At 47.9% G+C, this 9,674-nt stretch overlaps 2 non-coding genes across 2 annotated transcripts; both read right to left on the bottom strand.

Moving 5' to 3' along the window:
* Positions 1-3,761: 3,761 nt before the first annotated feature.
* Positions 3,762-3,833, bottom strand: TRNAD-AUC (transfer RNA aspartic acid (anticodon AUC)). The gene has a single exon. It is a non-coding gene; the product is annotated as a tRNA-Asp (tRNA).
* Positions 3,834-5,939: 2,106 nt separating this feature from the next.
* On the bottom strand, positions 5,940-6,011 carry TRNAD-GUC (transfer RNA aspartic acid (anticodon GUC)). The gene has a single exon. It is a non-coding gene; the product is annotated as a tRNA-Asp (tRNA).
* Between the last annotated feature and the right edge of the window lie 3,663 nt (positions 6,012-9,674).

Below are 9,674 nucleotides of genomic sequence, written 5' to 3' on the forward strand. Positions count from 1 at the left end.
CCTTCCCCCCCCCCCCTTTGATGCTGCTAATCCTGCATAATGCACGGGCATAGTATTGATTTGGAACCCCCCCCGCCCACCTCCTACGCATTTTCCATATGCTGAATTCCTCTTGATATGCAAATTATTTTGTTTAGGCGCTCTTCTTCCCACCTCCCCCCCCTCTAACCCAGCTTAAATATACGCTCCAAGCTTGGGGTGTTTCATTCTTCGCCTGAGGATGGCTGCTTGCGTTGTGGCCGAAACGTCGTGAGAATTGTTTTATTATGTTTTATTTTTATTATTTTATTACTTCCCTTCTACGTGACTTTACCGAAAGAACCAAGAAGATTTTATTGTGTTGGTTGTCGATTTGTACATAGGTTGTTGTTGTTGTTGTTGTGTTGTTGTTGTTGCGTTACAGGGCACACTGGGGGGTGGGGTTTTTCTTGTGTTGACGTTGTGTTGTGTTGTTGTTTAGCAGCCGGGCTGGCTGCGAGCTATGTGGGAGGGGGTGATGTAGTGGTGATACGCGCTGGGGTAGGGATCGTGTGTCAGCGCGTAGTGATTGGCTGTGTGTGTTGGTGATGCGCGCTGACGGTGAAGGATCAGGGGTCAGCGTGGGGTCATGGGTTATGTGGTAGTGATTGGCTGTGTGCCGGTGACGCGCTTGAGAGGGAGTGATCGTGTGGCAGCGCGGCGTGATTGGTTGTGTAGTGGTAACACGCGCTGGGGAAAACGGATCGTAGGAACAGCGCGTCGTGATTGGTCAACTAAGGAGCGATGCTCACGTCGAGGTCCACATACACTCCGTCTCCCGTGAGCGGGGACTATATAAGGGGATGCGCACAGGCGCACGGGGAGGGAGTACCAGCGAAAACTGAAGACGGAGGAGGAGGCGGAACCCTGGGACCCGGGGCCGAACGTCCGAGAGAGGGCCGGCTCGTGGGACTCAGAGGTTGTGGCCCACGCCCAAGCTGGGGTGGGCCTGTAGGCTCCACGGATGTTACGGGGTCAAGTGAAGTGTGTGTAGCCGGAGGAATAGAAGCTACACGAGTCAAGTGAAGTGTGTGTAGCCGGAGGAATAGAAGCTACACGAGTCAAGTGAAGTGTGTGTAGCCGGTGGAATAGAAGCTACACGAGTCAAGTGAAGTGTGTGTAGCCGGAGGAATAGAAGCTACACGAGTCAAGTGAAGTGTGTGTAGCCGGAGGAATAGTAACAACACGTGTCGAGTGAAGTGTGTGTCGTCCGAGGAATAGAGACCACTCGTTGTATAGTGACAAGTCAAGATTTAATAAAAAGTGTGTTACCCGTCAAGGAGTTTACTGCCGTCATTCAAATACTTCACATGTGGGGAATCTAACGGCTTTACTATCGAGGACTCGGTCAGAGTGGGGCAGATTTGTGATTGACAGAAATATTAACTAGAAATAATCTCTAATACTCAATAAATAATAGCTTGAAATGTTGAAGGATTCATCTTTAAAAGTTAAGGCTTTTGAGTGCCGCAGGTGATTCAACGTTTGGTGAAATGAACGTTATAAAAGGGAACAGCAAGTGATTTTAAATTGTAATAACAATGAGAGCCTGTGGCCAAAACATTTTAAAAAGTGTAGCTCTCCTCGATGGGGAATTGAACCCTGGTCTCCCGCGTTCCATGTGGGGAAACTAACGACTTTATCATCGAGGACTCGGTCAGAGTGGGGCTAATTCGTGATTGACAGCAATTATAAAAAAAAAAACTCATATTCTCAGTAAATAATAGCTTGAAATGAAGAAGGATTCATCTTTAAAAGTTCAGGCTTTTGAGTGCAGCAGGTGACTCAACGTTTGGTGATATTAACGTGATAAAAGGGAACAGCAAGTAATTTTAAATTGTAATAACAATGAGAGCCAGTGGCCATTTTCTTTTTAAAAAGAGTTGCTTTCCCAGACGTGGAATTGAACCCCGGTCTCTCGCGTGACAGGCGGGGATACTAACCACTATACTATCGAGGACTCGCTCAGAATGAGGCTGATTCTAGATTGACTGATATTATAAAAAGTAGAAATTAACCCATATACTCGGCATGTTACCGATTGAAATGAAGAGGGGTCTATCTTTAAAAGTTCGAGCTGGTTAGAGCAGCAGGTTACTTCACAATTGGTGAAAATCACGTGATTAAAGTCAAGAGCAAGTCCTTTTAAATTGTAATAACAATGAGAGCCAGTGGCAATTTTTTTTAAAAAGAGTTGCTCTCCCCGACAGGGAATTGAACCCTGGTCTCCCGCGTTACATGTGGGGAACCTAACGACTTTACTATCGAGGACTCGGTCTGAGTGGGGCAGATTTGTGATTGACAGAAATTATAACTAGAAATCATCTCTAATACTCAATAAATAATAGCTTGAAATGTTGAAGGATTCATCTTTAAAAGGTAAGGCTTTTGAGTGCAGCAGGTGATTTAACGTTTGGTGAAATTACGTTATAAAAGGGAACAGCAAGTGATTTTAAATTGTAATAACAATGAGAGCCAGTGACCAAAACATTTTTAAAAGTGTAGCTCTCCCCGACGGGGAATTGGACCCCGGTCTCCCGCGTGACAAGCGGGGATACTAACCACTATACTATCAAGGACTCGCTCGGAATTCGACTGATTCTAGATTGACTGATATTATTAAAAGTAGAAATGAACCCATATACTCGGCATATTACCGATTGAAATGAAGAGGGGTTTATCTTCAAAAGTTCAAGCTGGTTAGAGCAGCCGGTTACTTCACAATTGGTGAAAATCACGTGATTGAAGTCAAGAGCAAGTCCATTTAAATTGTAATAACAATAAGAGCCAGTGTCCATTTTTTTTAAAAAGAGTTTTTCTCCGCGACGGGGAATTGAACCCTGGTCTCCCGCGTTACATTTGGGGAACCTAACGGCTTTACTATCGAGGACTCGGTCAGAGTGGGAAGATTTGTGATTGACAGAAATTATAACTAGAAATAATCTCTAATACTCAATAAATAATAGCTTGAAATGTTGAAGGATTCATCTTTAAAAGATAAGGCTTTTGAGTGCAGCAGGTGATTTAACGTTTGGTGAAATTAACGTTATAAAAAGAACAGCAAGTGATTTTAAATTGTAATAACAATGAGAGCCAGTGGCCAATTTCTTTTTTAAAACTGTTGCTCTCCCCGACGGGGAATTGAACCCCGGTCTCCCGCGTGACAGGCGGGGATACTAACCACTATACTATCGAAGACTCGCTCAGAATGAGGCTGATTGTAGATTCATTGAAATTATAAGAAGTAGAAATGAACACATATACGGCATATTACCCATTGAAATGAAGAGGGGTTTATCTTTAAAAGTTCAAGCTGGTTAGAGCAGCAGGTTACCTAACGATTAGGGAAAATCACGTGATTAAAGTCAAGAGCAAGTCCTTTTAAATTGTAATAACAATGAGAGCCAGTGACCATTTTTTTAAAAAGAGTTGCTCTCCCCGACGGGGAATTGAACCCTGGTCTCCCGCGTTACATTTGGGGAACCTAACGGCTTTACTATCGAGGACTCGGTCAGAGTGGGGCAGATTTGTGATTGACAGAAATTATAACTAGAAATAATCTTTAATACTTAATAAATAATCGTTTGAAATGAAGATGGATTCATCTTTAAAAGTTAAGGCTTTTGAGTGCACCAGGTGATTTAACGTTTGGTGAAATTAACGTTATAAAAGGGAACAGCAAGTGATTTTGAATTGCAATAACAATGAGATCCAGTGGCCAAAACCTTTTGAAAAGTGTATCTCTCCCCGACGGGGAATTGAACTCCGGTCTCCCGCGTGATAAGCGGGGATACTAACCACTATACTATCGAGGACTCGCTCAGAATTCGACTGATTCTAGATTGACTGATATTATAACAAGTAGAAATGAACCCATATACTCGGCATATTACTGATTGAAATGAAGAGGAGTTTATCTATAAAGTTTTAGCTGGTTAGAGCAGCAGGTTACCTAACGATTAGGGAAAATCACGTGATTAAAATCAAGAGCACGCCATTTCAAATAGTAATAACAATAAGGAGAGCCAGAGGCCAAAACATTTTTTAAAAGAGTAGTTCTTCCCGACGGGGAATTGAACCCTGGTCTCCCGCGTTCCATGTGGGGAAACTAACGACGTTACTATCGAGGACTCGGTCAGAGTCGGGCTAATTCGTGATTGACAGCAATTATAACAGAAAAAAACTCATATTCTCAGTAGATAATAGTTTGAAATGAAGAAGGAGTCATCTTTAAAAGTTCAGGCTTTTGAGTGCAGCAGGTGACTTAACGTTTGGTGAAATTAACGTTATAAAAGAGAACAGCAAGTGATTGTAAATTGTAATAACAATGAGATCCAGTGGCCAAAACATTTTAAAAAGTGTAGCTCTCCCCGACGGGGAATTGAACCCGGGTCTCCAGCGTGACAGGCGGGGATAATTACCACTATACTATCGAGGACTCGCTCAGAATGCGACTGATTCTAGATTGACGGATATTATAACAAGTAGAAATGAACCCATTTTCTCGGCATATTACTGATTGAAATGAAGAGGGGTTTATCTTTAAAAGTTCAAGCTGGTTAGAGCAGCAGGTTACCTAAAGATTAGGGAAAATCACGTGAATAAAGTCAAGAGCAAGTCATTTCAAATAGTAATAACAATAAGGAGAGCCAGAGGCCAAAACAATTTTTTAAAAGAGTAGTTCTCCCCGACAGGAAATTGAACTCCGGTCTCCGGCGTGACAGGCGGGGATACTAACCACTATACTATCGAGGACTCGCTCAGAATGAGGCTGATTGTAGATTGACTGAAATTATAACAAGTAGAAATGAACCCATATACTCGGCATATTACCGATTGCAATGAAGAGGGGTTTATCTTTAAAAGTTCAAGCTGGTTAGAGCAGCAGGTTACTTAACAATTGGTGAAAATCACGTGATTAAAGTCAAGAGCAAGTCCTTTTAAATTGTAATAACAATGAGAGCCAGTGGCCATTTTTTAAAATAGAGTTGCTCTCCCCGACGGGGAATTGAACCCTGGTCTCTATCGTTACATGTGGGGAACCTAACGACTTTATCGAGGACACGGTCAGAGTGGGGCAGATTTGTGATTGACAGAAATGAAATTATAACTAGAAATAATCTCTAATACTTAATAAATAATCGTTTGAAATGAAGAAGGAGTCATCTTTAAAAGTTCAGGCTTTTGAGTGCAGCAGGTGACTCAACGTTTGGTGAAATTAACGTGATGAAAGGGGACAGCAAGTAATTTTAAATTGTAATAACAATGAGAGCCAGTGGCCAAAATAATTTAAAAGCGTAGCTCTCCCCGACGGGGAATTGAATCCCGGTCTCCCGCGTGACAGGCGAGGATACTAACCACTATACTATCGAGGACTCGCTCAGATTGAGGCTGATTGTAGATTGACTGAAATTATAACAAGTAGAAATGAACCCATATACTCGGCATATTACTGATTGAAATGAAGAGGGGTTTATCTTTAAAAGTTCAAGCTGGTTAGAGCAGCAGGTTACTTCACAATTGGTGAAAATCACGTTATTGAAGTCAAGAACAAGTCCTTATAAATTGTAATAACAATGAGAGCCAGTGCCATTTATTTAAAAAGATTTTTTCTCCCCGACGGGGAATTGAACCCTGGTTTCCCGCGTTCCATGTGGGGAAACTAACGACGTTACTATCGAGGACTCGGTCAGAGTGGGGCAGATTTGTGATTGACAGAAATTATATCTAGAAATAATCTCTAATACTCAATAAATAATAGCTTGAAATGTTGAAGGATTCATCTTTAAAAGTTAAGGCTTTTGAGTGCAGCAGGTGATTTAACGTTTGGTGAAATTAACGTTATAAAAGGGAACAGCAAGTGATTTTAAATTGTAATAACAATGAGAGCCAGTCGCCAAAACATTTTAAAAAGTATTGCTCTCCCCGACGGGGAATTGAACCCCGGTCTCCCGCGTGACAGGCGGGGATACTAACCACTATACTATCGAGGACTCGCTCAGAATGCGACTGATTCTAGATTGACTGATATTATAACAAGTAGAAATGAACCCATATTCTCGGCATTTTACTGATTGAAATGAAGAGGGGTTTATCTTTAAAAGTTCAAGCTGGTTAGAGCAGCAGGTTACCTAACGATTGGTGAAAATCACGTGATTAAAGTCAAGAGCAAGTCCTTTTAAATTGTAATAACAATGAGAGCCAGTGGCCATTTTTTAAAAAAGAGTTGCTCTCCCCGACGGGAAATTGAACCCTGGTCTCCCGCGTTACATGTGTAGTGGTGATACGCGCTGGGGTAGGGATCGTGTGTCAGCGCGTAGTGATTGGCTGTGTGTGTTGGTGACGCGCGCTGACGGTGAAGGATCAGGGGTCAGCGCGGGGTCATGGGTTATGTGGTAGTGATTGGCTGTGTGCCGGTGACGCGCTTGAGAGTGAGTGATCGTGTGGCAGCGCGGCGTGATTGGTTGTGTAGTGGTAACACGCGCTGGGGAAAACGGATCGTAGGAACAGCGCGTCGTGATTGGTCAACTAAGGAGCGATGCTCACGTCGAGGTCCGCATACACTCCGTCTCCCATGAGCGGGGACTATATAAGGGGATGCGCACAGGCGCACGGGGAGGGAGTACCAGCGAAGACTGAAGACGGAGGAGGAGGCAGAACCCTGGGACCCGGGGCCGAACGTCCGTGAGAGGGCCGGCTCGTGGGACTCAGAGGTTGTGGCCCACGCCCAAGCTGGGGTGGGCCTGTAGGCTCCACGGACGTTACGGGGTCAAGTGAAGTGTGTGTAGCCGGAGGAATAGAAGCTACAAGAGTCAAGTGAAGTGTGTGTAGCCGGAGGAATAGAATCTACACGAGTCAAGTGAAGTGTGTGTAGCCGGAGGAATAGAAGCTACACGAGTCAAGTGAAGTGTGTGTAGCCGGAGGAATAGAAGCTACACGAGTCAAGTGAAGTGTGTGTAGCCGGAGGAATAGTAACTACACGTGTCGAGTGAAGTGTGTGTCGTCCGAGGAATAGAGACCACTCGTTGTATAGTGACAAGTCAAGATTTAATAAAAAGTGTGTTACCCGTCAAGGAGTTTCCTGCCGTCATTCTAATACTTCAACTGGCGTCACAAGTGAAACAGTCTTCCAAGCATGGATACAAGGAAGACCCGTCGGACTCACGAGATTGACCACGAGGATAACCTTGACGACTCGGGCCAGCTGGCATCGGGGGGTGAGGAAGAAGAAATTCCGACGCCGCAGGATCCGCCGAGGGCGCCGGACGAGCGAGCGGGGACCGAAGCCGTGCTCCGCGAGTTCGCACTCCCGTCTGGCGGAGCTGCTGCTCGCCGCCGCGTCCATCCTGGCGGAGATCAGCACGTCGGGAGGAGCGGGGACGTCGGCGGACATTCAACAGGGTCGCCCCGCGGATTCCCGCCAAAATGACTGGGGGATTCCCGCCCTTTCTACTGCGCGGCCATCTTTTGGTGGGAACGGCGAGCACCACGTGGCGGCGGTTCTCCAAGCGCGCCCGCTTACGTCATCAATGCGCGCTGTGGACCGCCATCAGACACTCGCCATTGGGGCCGCCATCTCGCACACCGACGGAGCGGCGGAGAGGAACCACGAGGCAGAGGACGACTTCATCTTTCAACAGCGCCTTCCAACATTGTCAGCCTTCAAGGCGGATGGCGGGGACTGGGGCCAATTCCAGCGCAGATTTCTGGCGCATCAGGAAATGTCCGCCTGGTCCGACGCTACGGCGCTGCGGGCACTGCCTGCCATGTTGGACGACAACGCGCTCGTGGCCTTCACGTCAGCACGGAGGTCGGACCGCTTCACGCTTAAGGCCGCGTTGGGTCTCATGGCCAAGGTCTACGGACCTCCCTCGGCGTGTCGCCATCATTTATACGCAAGGCGGAAGGCGGACATGGAGACCGTGCTCGCCTACCGGACGGCGTTGCTGGCTCTCGCCGACGCCGCGTTCCCTCATATGGACGAGGAGGGCCAGGACGCGATGGTCTTGGAGCAACTGCTCAAGTTGGCGCAGGACCTGGGGGTCCCCATCAACACGGCCGACGAGATCGATATTTCTTCCTTGCGGGTCGCAACAAGTATACAGGTGCACGAGGTCCTTCAACGTAAACAGGGGGTCGTCTGCAACGCTGCCGTGGCCTCAGCTCCGGGCCCGGTGGTCACCGAACCCCAAGTTGTCAGCCCACGAGAGGAGGCGTTCACCACGGGACGACCGGGGGACTGGAGGTCGGGGGTCATTCGCCTCTGCGATCGGCCCGCAAGCTGGAGCAACCGAGATCTCCGACGACCCTCATCACGTGTTATAACTGCGGCCTCCGGGGCCACGTGGCGTCCGGTTGCCGCGCTCCACGTCAGCGCGCCATGGGACCTCGGCTGGACGACGACCAAGGCCCCAAGTCGTCCCTACTAACCCCGGCAAGTCGCGGCACCTCACATGCTCGGCCTACATGCACGACACACATGGGCCGTCGCGTTGCGGCGGAGGAGAGCCGGTTAGGGTTCGGGGATTCGGTTCGGCGAGGGGGGTTCGGCCGGGACCGGGGGGACATTAAATGGTCGGAGTTGGGGCACAGAATAGTGGCTGCCTCGGCGGGATCATCCGTCGTTACGGGATTCATTGATGGGGTCGAGGTCAGGGTGTTAGTGGACACGGGGGCGTCGGCGACTATTATATCGGACCTCATTTACAACATTCTCCCCGTCCAATGTCGACCGCTGCTCCCAGTGGACGTGCCATTTTACGCCGCTAATGGGGGATCGTTTGGCATTATCGGTCAGATTAGGGCGTCCATTTGCATTGGAGATATAAAATTGTTGGGACCCGTTTTCGTTTCTTCTTCTTTGGCGGTTCCTTGTCTATTGGGCACAGATTTTTTGGCTAAAATGCCCATTAAAATTCTCATCGATCAGCATTGCATTGACCTACCATCGGGTCGCCGTATTTCATTTTTGACGAACCCTACTGAAATTCGGACGGCGTGCGCTACGATACAAGCGTTGGCGACACAGACCGTGCACGTGCCCCCGGGTTCACAGATGTTAATTCCCCTCCGGTTGCGGAAACCGTGGGTGGGGGAGACCTCGGAACAAGGCATGCTTTTGGGTCCTTCAAATAGGGCTGTCGGGAGTCTCGATTTGTCGGTGGATCACACTTTGGTTCGGGCTGACAAGGACCCGTTTGTGATGGTTTTAAACGCTGGGTCGCGGCCGGCCGTTATTCAGCAGGGCACCGTGCTAGCTCACGCGGCACGGGTCCCTGCGGAAGAGCGGCTGGTTGCGCAGGTTGATCCGAGCCCCACGTTGAACATTACAGCGAGGGAGGACCTTGGATGGGTCGATTCGCTGTGCGCGGACTCGAACGATTTGTCAACGGTACAGTTGGGTGCGCTGCATGCGTTGCTGATAGAGTTTTCTGATGTGTTCAGTAAGCATAAGTATGACATTGGGTGCACGAACCTGTTACGCCACCATATTGAAACGGGCGATGCGGCACCGGTCAGGCAAAATCCCTTCCGACTGAGTCCTGCTGAGAAGGAACACGTTCAGTTGGCCGTCAACGATATGCTGGAAGCCGACATTATTTCGCCTTCTTCCAGTCCTTGGGGAGCACCTATTGTGCTGGTTAAAAAGCAGGACG

Source organism: Lampetra fluviatilis, chromosome 66 (assembly GCF_964198595.1).
Source record: "Lampetra fluviatilis chromosome 66, kcLamFluv1.1, whole genome shotgun sequence".
Taxonomy (NCBI): domain Eukaryota; kingdom Metazoa; phylum Chordata; class Hyperoartia; order Petromyzontiformes; family Petromyzontidae; genus Lampetra; species Lampetra fluviatilis.